General features: G+C 45.8%; 1 long non-coding RNA gene across 1 annotated transcript; it reads left to right on the top strand.

Annotated features, from left to right (window-relative positions):
• The first annotated feature begins 1,191 nt into the window (after nt 1-1,191).
• Nucleotides 1,192-13,476, top strand: LOC149327939 (uncharacterized). Its single transcript, XR_016286075.1, has 4 exons — nt 1,192-3,375; nt 4,241-4,334; nt 4,881-4,956; nt 13,241-13,476. It is a non-coding gene; the product is annotated as an uncharacterized LOC149327939 (long non-coding RNA).
• The last annotated feature ends 4,118 nt before the right edge of the window (nt 13,477-17,594 follow it).

Here is a 17,594-nt window from a genome sequence, read left to right on the forward strand (position 1 = left end):
GCGAGCTGATGAGCCAGCTCAATGCCGGCAATCCCTGAATGCCCAGGGACCCAGCGGAGGAAAACGATGGAAGGCTGCAATGCGGTGACCGCTCCTTCGACCTCCTGTTGAAGAGAAGGGGTTAGGGTGCGCTTCTCTATGTGGTGTATAGCGGCTTGTGAGTCTGAATAGACTGTGTACTCTTGAAGAAAGGGAAGGAGGGCAAATGACTGGAGGGCATGCGCAATGGCGAGGACCTCGACGGACAATGCATCCGGAGGACGTAGAAAAGGCCCGCTGGTGTGAGTTTCAGGAGCGGGGAGGTGGGGGTGGTACAGGGTGTAGCCGCAGGAACCTCAAGGAGCCACGAAGGAGGCATCCGTGTGAGCTACACCCTGGGTATCAAAGAGAGGGGAATGGTGCTGCGCGGCCGCATGACGACGGCCGGCGTGCAGGACGGGGGACATGTTGGACGGGAGGCGGAGGGTACGAAGATTGGGAGCCGGGGTGGGAATAGGCGAGTTAAACGGGGCGATGGGAATGGGCGAGATACCCGCTTCAGTCAGTAACCACTGACCCTGAGGGGTAAGGGAAAGCCGGGGAAGCTGCGAGTCACGATGGAGAGAGAGTGGAAAACAGAGAGGAAGAAAGAGGTCTCTGGCAAAGATCTTTGCAGTAGGGGTAGTGATAGGGAGGTTCAGAGCTGCCTTGTAGAGGCCCACAAGGGCAGTCTGGAGAGCGTTAAGCAAGTTGAGTCTGGTTGAAGGAAACGTAGGGTGCAAAGTACAAGACCTTGTTGAGGGCCAGCGCGTGGGTAAGTCGGCACGCATGAGCCTCGTGGAGACCTGAGCGCCGAGTGACCACGCGCCGCAGGAGGTGAGTTACCGAGTGGCAGGTGGTGACAGCGTGGTGGAGGGCTTGCACGTTCTTGGCTGCATGCAAAGGAAAACCAAGAACTTTTCACTGCGTGACAACAGGAATGGGAGAGCCAGAAAGGTGGAGAGAGACGAAGTGGTTGTGTGAGCGCTGGTATGAGGAATGGTTGAGAAGGAGGAGCTTAGATTTTTAAGGAGCAGGAGAGAGGCCAGCGGCGTGGAGAAAGGAGTCGACGAGATTATGCCACGTTGCAGGGTGTCCTGTACGTGTCCGGGAGAGCCAGACGAACACCAGAGAGTGATGTCATCGGCGTAAAATATATGACGTACACTCTAAGAACTGCTACTCCTCCATTAAGAGTAAAAGAGCCTCGCTACTCCTGCAGGTCTCAATCTACTCTCTCTACAAACGAGAAAGAGTGAAAGGTCCTGTTCACTCCTCTTGACAAAAGAGTAAAATGGCATTTCCACTCCTGCGTACTTCAAGGGAGTTCAGTGCTTGTTTTACTCCTCCGCCCTTACGGCCATACATTCGTAAGGGCGCGCTAGCTTCTCGGGGCCGGCCTGCCAGCCTGGATGCCGGCGTCAGAAAAATGCACTGGTATTGTTTGTTCACGACCAAAGCTCTGGGATAGAGTATCATTAGCCAATGTCGAGTTGTTGGTAGAAGCGATAAGAGCCATACAAATTTCCTCCCATAGCCGCTTTGCTGCTGCTCTGGAGTTCGCCTGGCCTCTGCTATAGCTCCGCTCCTGAAGGGGTCGCGGAAACCGAGCATATATTTATTTCCCTATGACGCGGGGTTCAGAGTAAAACGGTGCCGAGGGTAGCACCTAAGTGCTGGCCAGTTTCGAAGCGCATTCAGCTACAGCATCTATGTGAAATCGGCTAGGTTTAGCGACGACAAGGGCAGCCAGCGAGCAGCGCACAGTTCGTCGCCCGGCGCGACCGCGGGCGGCGTCGTTGCCGAAAGCTCGGCTCGCTCAATGATTCGCTCCGTAGCTTGCGAATCGCGCACGCAAGGCTGGAAAATCGAGCAGCGACTGGCCTGCGATTGAGCGAGCCTTTATGCCCACGTTTGCAGCACAGGTGAACAAATTTAGCACACATGTATGCATGGAATATCGGCTGCGTTGCGGCGATTCTTAAGCTCGTCCTCGACGCCATCATCACCGTTCGGGTCGACCCGAGCATATCTTTATTTCACTACGAGACATAGTTCACAATAAAACGTACTTACAATGCAAAGAGTAGCACCTCAGCGCTAGCCAGTTTCGAAGCGCTCTCAGCTCTGGCATCGAAGTGAAACCTCCTAGGCTTAGCTACGAATACGGCAGCCAGGTAGCAGGCCGAAGCTCGTCGCGCGGCGCGCTCGCGAGCAGCGTCATTGCTGAAAGCTCGGCTCGCTCACAGATTGGCTCAGAAACTTGCGAATTGTACTCGCAAGGCTGGTAAATCGAGCAGCTAGCGGCTGGCCTGCGACTGAGCGCACGTTCGCAGTACAGGTGAACAACAATTAGCGCACGAATGCTTGGGATACCGGCTGCGTTGCGGCCACGTTAAGGCGATTCTTAAGCTCGTCCTCGACGCCATCGTCACCGTACGTGACACACAGTCTGCGAACTTGAATTCGAGTACGTGCTAAAGTAAGCTGCTCGTATTTCTCGGAACAATCTGAACTCGAAAAGACAGTTGCTTCTGTCGGCTTCCATGCATGTGGGCTCTTGCTAGTGAAAGTACACTCGAACAGGATGCGGCGAGTGCGGGCCGCTGTTGCATATAAGCTAAAGTGTGAAGCAAGTATCGTCGTAGTTCCGTAACGCAGTTGATATCACAGTAATCCGCTTGTACGGGTCACATTTAAGCTCTGTTTCATGTCTCCGTCGAGCATGCCAGTGTCGCGTTGAGTAATGCATCGCAGCAGCTCTTTGTCCTACCGCTCGCGTCGAACATATCCTTGATATGGACCAGTTTGCGATACGGTGCGTTTCTTTGCGTTTTTTGTCGCATTTAAGGGATTTTCGCTGCCGTCAATCGAAATTGCATTCCGTCAACAGCGTCGTCTGCGCCGTCGTCTGCTAGGACACCCGGGGATGGGATCACAGGATCGCAGCTTCTACAAACGACATGTCAGCAAAAGTATCTAAAAGCGCTTTGGTATTCGCATTTAATAAAGAAATAAAATGAAAAAATATAATTTGTTTTTGTTGCGAACACAATTCAAATATTAGTAATAAAAAAAGCGCATTTGTAGGTTTTTTCAACGAAGCAAAACTGCAGCCGTCGTCACGTTTTGTGTTATTTGGGTTTTCGTAGCATTGTTTGAGTGCTCGTGCGGTGGACGTGTATGAAGAACACAAGTGTGTTTTGGAAACCAACGACGAGAATTACGCCCTGTCAACACTGGTGATTTTGAACGGGTAAAGCCGTGAAGAAAGGTAGCGCTACGACTTCTTGTCATCTGGAGAGGCAACGAAGAAGAATGTGCGGTTTTGCTAAGCCTTGATGAGCCGTCTGAACGGTGAGTCCCGTGTACGTTTCTTTACTTCTGATCTCTATTCGCAAGCGTTATTAGTGTGCGCCTATATATGGATGGCAGTGCAGGCAGTCTGCGTGCGGTTGCCTCAGCTATAATGCGTTAAGCCCGATTCACACGACGGTCCGTTCGCCCGCGGCCCGCGCACTACGTATTCAGGCGCGCTGTCGGCCGCGGCCACCAGTTATCACAACAGAGTTATGCGGTCGCTTGCTAGCGCTGCGAAAAACAACAGACAATATTTACTACATTCCAATAGCATAGATTTGTGCTACGTAGGAGAGGATGATGAGCGTGCAGTGCCACGTTAGAGAGCGCTCTTGCTAGGCCAGCTGCGGACAGACAAGGGAACTGACAACGGTCTAGTTGCCTCGCGGCTGGTGACCGTCGGATTGATTTGTGCTACTTAGAAGATGACGATGAGCGGCAGTGCCGCGCGACAGAGCACTCGCGCTAGGCCAGCTGCCAACAGACAGTGCTCAGTGTGTGTACTCGTCGGATTAGTCATACAATTTTTTCGGGGACAATGATCGCGTGTAAAAGGCTGGGGCATATCCCTTGCCTAGTCATTTGTAAATTTTTATCTGTGCTTCCCCATGGAACAGAATTTGACACAGTATTATGTCAAAGTTAGATCGTTCTTGCGTCTGCCCTTAGGTGTACGTGTCGATGCTTCCTCGCCTTCAGATTTTGAGAACTGTTTGGGATGCAACTGCGCACTTATTTAGGATTTCAAGCTTTTGCTATATCCCTCGTTTGTGCGGCCCGCTTTCAAGTCGTTCGCTATATCGGTGATGGTTTGTTATTGATTTTCACTTTCTCTTATTTATTCTTGGTTGACTGCCACCAGCTGTGCTGCCGGCGATTCTCCGCGCTCGGAACTATTCCCAGGCACGAGACCCTACCCACAGACCTCCCTGCACCACACTCACCAGTTTTCTTCGGTATTTTTTTCCCTTGGTCTTACTTGCATTGCCACTAGGCAGTTTTTATTTCTGTGCAGATTTGTTAAATCCAATACCAAGTTTCGTTTCATGCTGTGATGTGAGATATCGTGCTTCTTGCTAATGAATGCATGCCTTTTCCATCCTCTCGTCATTTGTGCAAAGCAGACGGGTCTACTGGTCGCTACGTTCAATTTAAAAATACCTTCGGTGCTGCTCCAAAGCACCCTAGTAGTAATAATTAAATCCTGTGCATGCTATATTCGAATAGTTACGCTCTTTTCATCATGCATAAAAATAGTGGTATTCCAGCCTGCTCATCTTTCTATGCGGTTGTGACAGTCATGTAAATCTACTGAAAAAATGTATATCGGTGCATCACATACAATCTGTTCATTTCTTTTGTCATGGGCCATCTCATTGCTTTTTGTGTTCCTATGTGAATACCTTATTCTAATTTATGAAGCAGTAGACAATTTCTTCTCTTGTCATTCATGACATTGTTACGGCCACTGACAACAGTTGCTTTGACATATTTATTTGCAGTTGCCAGCTGCCAGTATCTACTGGGCCATTCGTGCTTCCAGCTTTTGGCTGTGCTATCTCTCCTCAGCTGTTTGTGGTAGGTATTGTTTTCCAGTGATGCATACCTTACCTGCCTATTTAGAAAAATTTCGTAGACATAGACTCACAGCCGGGTTTAGAAATGCATGCAGAGCTCTACGTGCACTTAGCAGCAGTACCTCCCTGTATAATCACATGAATCTGATCCTGAATTACATGAATGTAATTACATGATCTGTATGAAATAGTCGCTCATGAAGCTTTTGACTGCTGCTGTTAACATAATGGAATTTACACTGCTTCAGGTGGAGTGACTATTTCACACATGTTGCCTCTTATGCATATGTGCCCTCTGAAAGGGCGAACATATTCCTTTATCCCTTTAAAAAACATTGTGTTCTATCATGATGCTTTACCGGTATTTCTGGTGTATAGACCAAAATATCACTCAGTATTGTAACATGAAGCGGGAACTCAGTTTGTCCAATGTTTTAGAGGTAACATGAAGCGGGAACTGAGTTTGTCCAGTGTTTTAGGGGTCCTAAAACATTGGACCAACACAGTTCCCACTCGAGTTATTGATCACTTCGCTCTCGCCCTACCATAAGCTTGCCGTCCAGGTTGGACAAATTGATAGAGCGACTGCTCCAGTGAAGTGGTGGTTCTGAGTTCGAACACCGGACCAGGACGAATCTTTCTTTAACTACGAAGTTTCTGTGAAAGCTGTATAGCTTTCCTTTGTAGCCGTTTGGCTGTGCTCGAGTGGATGTCAATGAGTAATTACTCCTTATTACAGATCTTTTGTCAATGCCAAACTGATTCAGTAGCAACAAATAGAAGGGTAAAAGCATGCTGCTCCCAAAAATTCGTTAAGCATGTTATAAAATGTATGCTGTATTGTTTTAACTGCTGCAAAGAAATAACGGTGATGTTAGATGCCCAGCCCCTATTAGGTAAACATAGCTCGCAACTAACACAGTGGATAGAAAAGAAATATGGACTTCAACCCTCACGACGACCCTCACCCCAGTAAAACAAAAAGTGTCAGTGTTGCCATACTTGAGAGCTTTGCTCTTTAAAATTGCAGTAGACTGCTACTCAAAGTTGACAAAAAAAATGCGTCTCGTTTTCTGCATGTGCATTCCATAGTGCTTGTGCCATTTTCACTGGCCATTGACATTCAGTCGCATGATGTGCACCCCGCTCCTCGAGTTGATTTTGTTTGTCTTGTGAACCTGCCGTCAAAATCAGTGCAGGATAATGCTTCCCCAGTTGATCTGCAGTTAACCTTGTCCTTTGCCAGCTGCTGTCACCCTTTCTCCACAGAGAAGGGCGGTGGGAGTCCAAGCCAGGTGGAGTTGAAATATTTGACTAGTAGTGGACAGGGATCCTGCGGTTTGTTGAGGACACAGGCAAATTGGAGACTTATGGAAGAATTTTTTTACCAGCCAAAAAAGGCGCATACACAAGAGAGAACCGCACAGGACAAGGGCTGGTAAAAGCCGTAGTCCTCTGTGGTCCTCTCTTGTGTATGCGTGTTCCTTGGCGGGTAAAAAAATTCCTCCGTAAGTCTCCAATTTGCCGGTGTCCTCCACAGATTGGAGGATCCCTGTCTGTTACTAGTCAAATTTCACTACTCCACCTGGATTGGACTCCCACTGCCCTTCTCAAACTTTTGAAATCCTGTTGCCCTAGCAGATCATCAGCTGTCGGTTGTATTACTTTCGCTTCAGTGAAATTTGACGTGTAGCGGACAGGGATCCTAGAATTTGTGGAGTACACAGGGAAACTGGAGACTTATAGAAGAATTTTTTTACCAGCCAAGGAAGACACATACACAAGATTCGTTGTCTGTGTTTCACAACTGAAAGTTCTAAATACGTGCAAAAGTGTATCGTGCATTCACACATATTTTGAAAACTCAATTTTTGCAGCGTTAGGTTTTCGGAATTGGAGCTGTAGCATTGCCGCCAAAGAATCCCGCTCGTTAACAAAGCGCACACTTATTTGCTAGGTATATATTCCGTATACCGCAACCAGTACACGTCACTGTTTGGAAGGTTCTGTCGCGAAATTTCTGATTGTGCAAGGTAGCTTTTCTTTTAAATTCAAGCGCTCTCTATTTGCTTTTTCCTGTGCATATTCATCGGTCGTTTCAATTCGGAAGCGTTGGTGCTGCAAGACGTGCATACGGAAGCTACATTTGTGCACAAAGCTCCTGAATTTTTGAAAGCGCAGCTCTGACAGTTCTCGTTGTCATAAATAAGTACAAAGGAGCCTAATCTTTTTGGACACACCATTTCATGCCCTTAGCTGTTTCTGAGAAACAGGCTGCTTTTTTTCTGTTTTTGGTGTGAAACATTCCTAACAACTTCCTTCTTTCTCCATGCACAGATAGTCTATGCATACACGGGCAGCTTGATTGCAATATTTAGGGCAATATTTATAACAGGTGCAGTGAGCCTTGGTGCATGTGGACAGAAATTAAGCTAGGGTGGGGTGGGGTATTTTCGCACAGGGTAATGTTATGCGGAGGGTCTGGCGTATTGAAACCGAGTCTTTCTGAGCTCTTATTAGACGTCCCAGCACCAGGACAGTAGTTGAGGCTTTTCTTCTTTGTTGTCTAGTCAATGGTTTCCATCACATAAAATAGCCTTAATTCTAGCTATCCCGTGGCCGTCTACAGAACGATGCAGATATACTGAAGTGATCAGTGTTGCATAAAAGTAGTGAGAACATTGCAAATGCAAGACAACTTCATTGGTTTGCAGTGCACTAACGTGGCAGTCAGAGAATTACACATTACATTTGCAAATCTAAATTGTGCATAATAGTATGGACTGGCACGTAATGTGCGAAGTAATCACAGTTATCTCGTTCATGCCAAATGCTAGTGTCAAACATTGTCAGTATTGCATATTTATAAAGAGCAGACATGCTGCGCCTAACTTGTCGTTGGATAGATTTTATTACTATGAAAGCAAAAAGTTTACACATGGCTGTCGTGTTCTTGCGTGGGAAGTAGTATTACCTTAAATGAGTATAAACACCAAATTTTTGGTTATGTGTGTTCTTTGTAGCGACGTGCTGGGCATTCGTATACATAGAATTGTTGCATAGTATTCGTCTCCAATCGCTAAATAATTACAACCAGATTTCTTTTCTTCCCTGTTTCAATAGCATAGCAATTGCTATGACATCAATGTTCAGTATAGGTTATGGAAGGCACAAAAAAGCTACGATATCGCTACTTCATCGTTTTAATTAGTTACAATGCTAAAGCCAGCCTGCCTTAAGAGTCTGAATCACAATGAATGACGAAGCCGCAATTATATTGCAGTTTTCCTCATGCCTCCCCTGGCTTATACTGACCTTTGATGCCATTGCCATTGCTCAGTTTTTAAAAGTGAAGCAGGAGAGAGAAGATATTTAATTACAAATTATTTAGCAGTCATAGGTGAATACTGTGTGGTTATCCGTGCATAGTAATGCCTTATGCATCATTAAAAACAAAAAAAAATGTGCAACTGAAATTTGCTCGGCTGCTGACCCAAAAGACGCGGGTTTGATCCCGGCCGCGGCGGCTGGAATTTCTTTGGAGGAGAAATTCTAGAGGCCCGTGTACTGTGCGATGTCAGTGCACGTTAAAGAACCCCAGGTGGTCGAAATTTCCGGAGCCCTTCACTACGGCGTCTCTCATAGCCTGGGTCGCTTTGGGATGTTAAACCCCATAAACCAACCCAAACCAAACTGAAATTTGTTGTCTGCCTCTTTGAGATGAAAAATTTTGAATTTTTCCTTCACTATTTTAGAGCATGAAATTTAGTTAATGGTATCTGAGAAACAGGAATTGCAACAGCCATTTCTCTTCAGCAAGAAAACTGTCATTGGTTTAAGTGTTTTCCCGATTCAAGGTTACCCTGAATAACACCATCTGTCGGGCTAGTTGGTTGCGATCCATATGTATCAGCAGCGCGAACACAACACAGGAAGAAGGAGAAGAAGGTAAAGAGCGCTGAACTTCCAACTTTTATTTGAGCAAAAATTGAACCCGCACTTTTATACACATACCAGGTAAAATCCCACCAGGGGGGTAATCAAGGCGTGCTATCGAATTGGGACCAACACGATGTCCAGGGCATCAAAATGATAACTACTATCACACTATACAAAGACTTCCATGAAAAGCACGAATGACATGCGGAAAAAAAAAATAAGACAATGTAAAAAACAGGGTTGAGTGTGCGCAAATGGAAAAAATGGAAAAACAGGGTTGAGGGCGCGAATTTTGCTAAAAGAAGAAAAAAAAACACATGAGAAGGCGAGACACGGTAACAACGTAAGCGATGCGAAGGGATGAGCGCCAACAATTAACACGGCTAGAACTAAAATGCAGTGTGCCCCTAAAAGCCAGGTAAAATCAGGTAAAACCAGAGGGAAAGGTGATTTCTTTTTCAGATAATGAGATGGAAGGGGTGCTTACGCAACCTTCTTCGAGCCCTGAGATGTAGGTAGCTTCAATGATTTCGCATGTTAGTTGGTTTTTATGTTTCTTTAAGACGGTTGCTTTCTTAAAATGAGGAATGCACTTCTTTTGGCTGTCACATACGCTGCAATGGGCGGGCAGGTTCCTCAACGGCGCCCCAGTTAGATCGTTCCTATGTTCCATTAACCTTTCGTTTAAGCATCTTCCTGTTTGGCCTATGTACGCCTTACCGCAAGCTAAAGGTATAGAGTATACAACACCATCCGCACAAGGCACAAAAGGATCTCGGTGCCTGGTTGTACAGCTACTATTCTTTTTCTTTTTATTAACTTTGTTGCACAGGCTTGACAGGCGCAGAGGGGCTGAAAAGACTACGTCTACGCCTGCTTTTCTGCCAATTTTCTTCAGATTATGCGAGATTTGGTGCAGGTATGGCAGAACGGCGACCTTTTTGTTCCGCTGTCACGTATCATCCGGGGCTTCACATTCATGCTTCATACTTATCAGGACTTTTTTTGCAACAGACGAAAGGAGAGATTGCGGGTATCCTGATTGCGTCAGCCTCAGCACTTGGCTCGAAAAACTGTCCTGCAACCTGTGTTCACAAGATTTTGTGAGTGCGTTCTTAAAAGTTGACTTCACGATGTTCCTTTTTACAAGTTTTGAATGGGCTGAATCGTAGGGTAGGATGGGCTTATTGGCTCTTGGTTCAAATAACCAGCACACATGGTCCTCTCCGAAAAACAACTTTAACTCTAAAAACCGCATGGCGTTTTGTTCTGGGAATTCATGAGTAACTTCAAGAGGTGATATAGTATTAGAAAAAGTGTGGAGGACTTGAGTTGCTTCTGTTTTAAAGGCTTCAGTCTCGCAATCTAAGAGGACCAGGAAGTCATCGACGTACCGGAAAATTTTTAGAACGCTTGAAGACTCAAGCTTGTCCTTCAAGGATCTGTCATGCATAGCGAGGAAAAGGTCGCTCAAAATGGGGGCGATGCATGACCCTATACATATGCCTTGCTTTTGTATGAATCTCGAACCGTTCCACTCTGCCACTGTTGATTTTAGGTAAGCGCATAGCAATTCAATGAAGCCATCCGCAGAAACGCCACACTGCGGCCTTCCAAAATGAGTGTGGCATTTCTGCGGATGGCTTCATTGAATTGCTATGCGCTTACCTAAAATCAACAGTGGCAGAGTGGAACGGTTCGAGATTCATACAAAAGTAAGGCATATGTATAGGGTCATGCATCGCCCCCATTTTGAGCGACCTTTTCCTCGCTATGCATGACAGATCCTTGAAGGACAAGCTTGGGTCTTCAAGCGTTCTAAAAATTTTCCGGTACGTCGATGACTTCCTGGTCCTCTTAGATTGCGACACTGAAGCCTTTAAAACACAAGCAACTCAAGTCCTCCACACTTTTTCTAATACTATATCACCTCTTGAAGTTACTCATGAATTCCCAGAACAAAACGCCATGCGGTTTTTAGAGTTAAAGTTGTTTTTCGGAGAGGACCATGTGTGCTGGTTATTTGAACCAAGAGCCAATAAGCCCATCCTACCCTACGATTCAGCCCATTCAAAACTTGTAAAAAGGAACATCGTGAAGTCAACTTTTAAGAACGCACTCACAAAATCTTGTGAACACAGGTTACAGGACAGTTTTTCGAGCCAAGTGCTGAGGCTGACGTCATCAGGATACCCGCAATCTCTCCTTTCGTCTGTTGCAAAAAAAGTCCTGATAAGTATGAAGCATGAATGTGAAGCCCCGGATGATACGCGACAGCGGAACAAAAAGGTCGCCGTTCTGCCATACCTGCACCAAATCTCGCATAATCTGAAGAAAATTGGCAGAAAAGCAGGCGTAGACGTAGTCTTTTCAGCCCCTCTGCGCCTGTCAAGCCTGTGCAACAAAGTTAATAAAAAGAAAAAGAATAGTAGCTGTACAACCGGGCACCGAGATCCTTTTGTGCCTTGTGCGGAGGGTGTTGTATACTCTATACCTTTAGCTTGCGGTAAGGCGTACATAGGCCAAACAGGAAGATGCTTAAACGAAAGGTTAATGGAACATAGGAACGATCTAACTGGGGCGCCATTGAGGAACCTGTCCGCCCATTGCAGCGTATGTGACAGCCAAAAGAAGTGCATTCCTCATTTTAAGAAAGCAACCGTCTTAAAGAAACATAAAAACCAACTAACACGCGAAATCATTGAAGCTACCTACATCTCAGGGCTCAAAGAAGGTTGCGTAAGCACCCCTTCCATCTCATTATCTGAAAAAGAAATCACCTTTCCCTCTGGTTTTACCTGATTTTACCTGGCTTTTAGGGGCACACTGCATTTTAGTTCTAGCCGTGTTAATTGTTGGCGCTCATCCCTTCGCATCGCTTACGTTGTTACCGTGTCTCGCCTTCTCATGTTTTTTTTTTCTTTTAGCAAAATTCGCGCCCTCAACCCTGTTTTTCCATTTTTTCCATTTGCGCACACTCAACCCTGTTTTTACTTTTTTACCGTGTTCTTGCCTTCTCATGGTTTTAGCAAAATTCGCGCCCTCAACCCTGTTTTTCCATTTTTCCATTTGCGCACACTCAACCCTGTTCTTTACATTGTCTTGTTTTTTTTTTCCGCATGTCATTCGTGCTTTTCATGGAAGTCTTTGTATAGTGCGATAGTAGTTATCTTTTTGATGCCCTGGACATCGTGTTGGTCCGAATTCGATAGCACGCTTTGGTTACCCCCCTGGTGGGATTTTACCTGGTATGTGTATAAAAGTGCGGGTTCAATTTTTGCTCAAATAAAAGTTGGAAGTTCAGCGCTCTTTACCTTCTTCTCCTTCTTCCTGTGTGGTGTTCGCGCTGCTGATACATAAGGTTACCCTATATTTTAAACTGCACAATGTATTACGTGACAAGAAACCGTCAAGCACAATAGGTGTGGTTTTAGAAATGACTGGAAGTGATAAGGGAATACATTTACTTAGAGCAGGCAGTGACCGCTGATCCGGATCATGAAGGGTAATAACTAGAGGAATATGGATGGGGCGGAGTGCATATAGGCAGGTTCTCTCAGATCATGAATGGCAGTTTTCAATACCCCTCAAGAGAAAAGTATACAACAGCTGTATCCTACCGGTATTCACCTATGGGGCAGAAACGTGGAGGCTAACGAAGAGGGTTCAGCTTAAGTTAAGGACAACGCAACGAGCTATGGAAATAAAAATGATAGGTGTAACGTTAAGAGATCGGAAGCGGGCGGAGTGGGTGAGGGAACAAACGCGGGTTGAAGACATCCTAGTCGAAATCAGGAGAAAAAAGAGTGCTTGGGCAGGGCATGTAAGACGAAGGCAAGATAATCGCTGGTCCTTAAGGGTAACGGAGTGGATTCGAAGAGAAGGCAAACGTAGCAAGAAGCAGCAAGAAGTTCCATGGGCGGAGGTTTGGAGGAACACGGTGGACATAGCTGGCGAAGGACAGGGTTAATTGGAGAACATGGGAGAGGCCTTTGCCCTGCAGTAGGCGTAGTCAGGCTGATCATGATACTTGCAGAAGAGGTTGCTCATGTTAAAATTTTCATTTGGTAAATATGTGCTTGTTTTACATGCACACAGCTTTTGAAAGGACTAGCATAGTGATAATTGTATTGGGCTTCATAAAATTGTAGCTCTGAATGAAGGTTTGCAATGAAAGGTGTCTGCACTTGGTAACAATATAGGTACACACTAGTGGCGACATGACACACACGATCAGTACATTCTAGTTGTATTCTTTCTTTTTCTTCATGGGGTTATATGCAGGATAGTATGAAAAGGGCATTGGAATTGACTCTTACTTGCATTATTTTCATTCATGTTTGCAGGCACCCGGAGAAATGCACGCATAGCCAAAGCTCCTTCACTCAGCCGAGCAAGCTACGGCATCATCCAGCATCTTAGTTTCTTTTGAGCGCTTACAGCTCACTGCGGTGGATTTGGTAGATGGGTTTACTTTGCTTTTGGCAGTGTTCTTGGCATTTAATGTCAAGTACACCCCAAAAACAAAGCGGGCTTGTCTGCTGCTTGAGACACTAATGGGGCTTGATCCTAGCGAGTGCCTCCCGAGCGTGTTTTGCGCAGCCACAGCAATCACAGCAATGACTTGAGAAATAAAAGTTATCAGTGTTGTACATTTGTGTCATTATTTCTTGAACCATTGTTATTCCCAACGCAGACAGAGCACCATACTAATGTGCAAACTGTAGTGTAGCCATAAAGTAGTTGTATGAGCAAAAATTATAATCCCTTTTGCTCATTACTCTTTTGTAGATGTAGCGCAGGTGGATCCTGCAAAACATATGACCAACTTGCTCTGAAGAATATGTGAAATAAGAAAATTAGTAGGATACATTGAAAACACGTGAAACTCCTTTTGAAGGAGTAAAATAAGATCTGGGCTGATACTCCTTGAAGGAGTATAGTCACTCTAACAAACGGAGTCCTGGAACTCTACCTGAAAGAGTAGTAGGATGCTGTTTCAATGTGGTAGCTTTACTCCCTCGGAGGAGTGCCTGTACTCTATTGCAGGAGTAGTACAGTACTCCTTGAGTAGGTGTTGGATCACTCTTTGTCCAGAGGGAGTAATTTTATTCTGGAAAAAGGAGTGGAATATGGGACAAGCGAATACTCCTTCAAAGTGTGTTCTGGGCACTCCTCTGCACTCCTTTAGTTCTAAGAGTGTAGGCCGGGATTATCAGTTAGCTGGGAGGCGAGAGGGGCCATAGCAAGATTGAAAAGGGTAGGAGAGAGAATAGCGCCTTGAGGAGTGCCTCGGGTGAGGTTGTGGGGGTCGGACAGATAGGTGTCTACTCGAAAGCGAGCGACACGTTTAGAGAGGAATGAGCGGATATAAGAGTACATGCGGGCGCCACAGTCTAGGGAGGCGAGTTGGCGAACGATGTGGTCGTGGCAAATACTGTCGAAGGCCTTGCTAACATCGACGGTCACAAGTGCGTGAATTTGAGTGGGGGTAGGGGACAGAAACGTGTGCTGGAGAATCAGAAACATGTCCTGTGCACAGACGCGGCGTCAGAAGCCGATGAGAGAATGAGGGAAGAACTCCCTCGCCTCGAGAAAATTAGAGAGGCGAGTCAGGGCCATTCGCTCAGGGTCTTAGCAACACATGATGTCAGGGAGATTGGGCGGAGGTTGGAGAGAGAGGGAGGCTTGCCCGGCTTTGGAATCATAGAAATGAGGGAGAAGGTCCAGGAGCTCGGCAGGCAGCCGCTGTCCCATGCCTCATTGTAGCTTTTAAGGAGGAATTCTTTGGCGCAGTCAGGAAGGTTGCGAAGTGTGGTGTATGTAATGGCATCCTCACCGGGAGCCGATCGTGTAGCATTAGCAGCCAGAGCCGATTCGAGCTCCCGGAGAGTGAAGGATTGGTCTAAGTCGGGGTTAGGTCTACCTGAGTACACCGGGTAGGAGGGTGCCAGAGGGGGCGGGAGATAGAGAGAGGCGAGCTGATCGAAAACATAGGAGGGAGTCCAGTCCCTTGAGTGACGGCTTTAGCTAGAGTGAGAGCAAGGGCAGGTTTAGTGCCAAGGAGGGATTTGAAGAGAGACGATGTTCGCAGAAAAGCTTTCTTTGTCGCAGAAAAGCTTTCTTTGTCACTTAAGATTCCGTTAACAGCACAAGGGCTGTACTGACCATTCACTTTCTTCTCTTCAGTAACCACTCACGTGCGAAGTCGTTCGCAGCCTCCTTTAGGCATGAGGTGATGTCTGCAGGTAAAATCCTTTCTGATCTTGCTGCGAGGTAATTTTCTTCAAAAAGACCGAAGGGCTCGTATTCACTCAAGCATGCGGTACTCAAATGGTCGATCGTCAGAGCCACTTCACGACAGAAAAACATAGAGAAAAAAATTGACGCAGGTTCGTCGCAATTCTGCGCAACCTTAATGCGGAGCGAAGTCTGCTTTCCTTCAATTTTTTCTGAAATTTTTATTAATCTTATTCTCTCAGTTTTTTTTATTCGTTTTATATATTATTTTTATTATTTTGTTTATATGTTGTGTTTGATCTTATTATTGTTTTCATTTTAACTTTAAAATTTTTATTCTGCCCTCCGCTGCCTCCCAAGGTCTTTTTCAATACCGACATGACCTTGAAGAACGGAAGGAGTATAGCTTCCGGTTTGAAACAAGGGCACATGCACGAAACGGCGCAACTCACCGGCGGCAGTGCTTGCTGTTTTATACCTTTTGTTCTCCGCGCCACGCGAAGGCTGCTGAAGCGCCGTCTGATGCCAAGGACTTCCTGCCGAGTGCCTCTGCAGGGTAGTGCTGCCACCCCTGCGTGGATATTTGCGGATGGGCGAGCTCGGGTTACTTGTGTGCGTATGGGGGGGGCATCGGGTATTTATTTATTTGTTTATTTGCAGATACTGCAGACCATACATATACATGGCCCAGGCAGGAGGGGAATCCGCGGCAAAAACATGAGTACACATTAACAAGCATGCAGCTGGTCAGAAACAAATTTCACACAAAAATTTCATAACGAGCGAAGTACAATTAACAGTGCAAGAATTGACGCTCCAGTTCTTTAACAAAGTCGCTGGCTGCGAAAGTGTGCGAAGGCAGGGAATTCCATTCACTGGTATTCCTGGGAAAAAAACTATGCTTATAGGTATTAGTTCGTGCAAAAATTGGAGCCAAGGAGTGAGGGTGTGTGTGTCGAGTTTTCCTGGTGCAATGTGGCTTAACACAGTCTGGCATGTTTAACCTCAGCGTACCTGAGACGCAGTTATGCAAAAAAGCGAGCCGACTAATTTTTCGACGGGATTCCAATGTTGCTATACTATGTTGCCGCATCAATAAGGAAGGAGAATCGTGCCTTTTGTATTTGCTAAAAATAAACCGGACAGCCTTTCTTTGGACTAGCTCGAGCTGCAATATGTCCTTCTTATTGTGCGGATCCCATACAATGGAGGCATATTCGAGCTTGGCTCTAATGCAGGCATTATAAGCTAATAGCTTAACTTCGACAGGTGCACCTTTAAGTTTCCTCTTTAGAGACCACAGCTTACTAATAGCGGAAGAACAAATGGCGGATATGTGCGGAGGCCAAGTTAGTTTATATGTTAGCGTCGCACCAAGATATTTATGCATGTCTACTTCTGTTATAATATTGTTGTTAAGCAAGTAAGAATAGGTGCAGATATTTTTATTCCTTGTAACTCGCAACAGAACTCTTTTTTGTGCATTTAGTTGCATTCCCCATCGAATGCACCACTCATGAATAGCCTCTAGGTTTGCTTGTAATATTGTATGGTCATTTGGTGCTGTGATGTTCTTAAAAAGCACACAATCATCCGCGAACAATCGGATAGCAACACCACCATGAACGACATAAGACAAATCATTGATATATATCAAAAACAATAGCGGCCCCAAGACGCTGCCTTGGGGGACACCAGAAGTCACAGACAGCGTTTTAGAAGAGCAATTCATAATTTCAACAAACTGCTGCCTATCTCTAAGGTACGCGCAAATCCACTGCAAAACGCAGGAAGGAAGACCAATGCATTCCAATTTGTACAGCAACTTTCCATGCGGCACTTTATCGAAGGCCTTCGAGAAGTCTAAAAGCAGCACATCTAGCTGGCCATTCATGTCAAGAGCTTGTGCGAAATCATGAACAGTACAGACAAGTTGGGTAACAGTTGACATGTGCTTCCTAAAACCGTGCTGATACTGTGATAGAAGGTTGCGGCTTTCCAAGAAATCTCTTGTGTAGGTGGCAATGACGTGTTCTAAGAGCTTACAGCACGTACTCGTGATTGAAATGGGGCGGTAATTTGACACAGATAAACGATCACCATTTTTGTAAATGGGAACCACACGTGCTTTCCTCCAGTCATGTGGTATTTCCCCTGTGGCAAGTGATAAGTTGAAGATATCTGTCAAGAATGGAGATAGTTGTTCCGCGTACCGTCGCAGAAAAGAATTCGGTATATCGTCAGGACCAGAAGGTTTTTTAGTATCGAGTTTTAAAAGCATAGCTGTGACCCCTTCCCTAGAAACCACGAGATCATCCGCGCCTGCTGAGTGTGTACTGTGAACCCTGAATTCTTCTGCGGCAGTGAATACACTCTGGAAGCAACCGTTGAAATGTTCGGCGATTTCAAGGGGATCACATATTGTTGCATCTCCGATTTTAATTTTCTTAATTTCCTTTT

Source organism: Amblyomma mixtum, chromosome 10 (assembly GCF_055824585.1).
Source record: "Amblyomma mixtum isolate Tamu chromosome 10, ASM5582458v1, whole genome shotgun sequence".
In the NCBI taxonomy this organism is placed as follows: Eukaryota; Metazoa; Arthropoda; class Arachnida; order Ixodida; family Ixodidae; genus Amblyomma; species Amblyomma mixtum.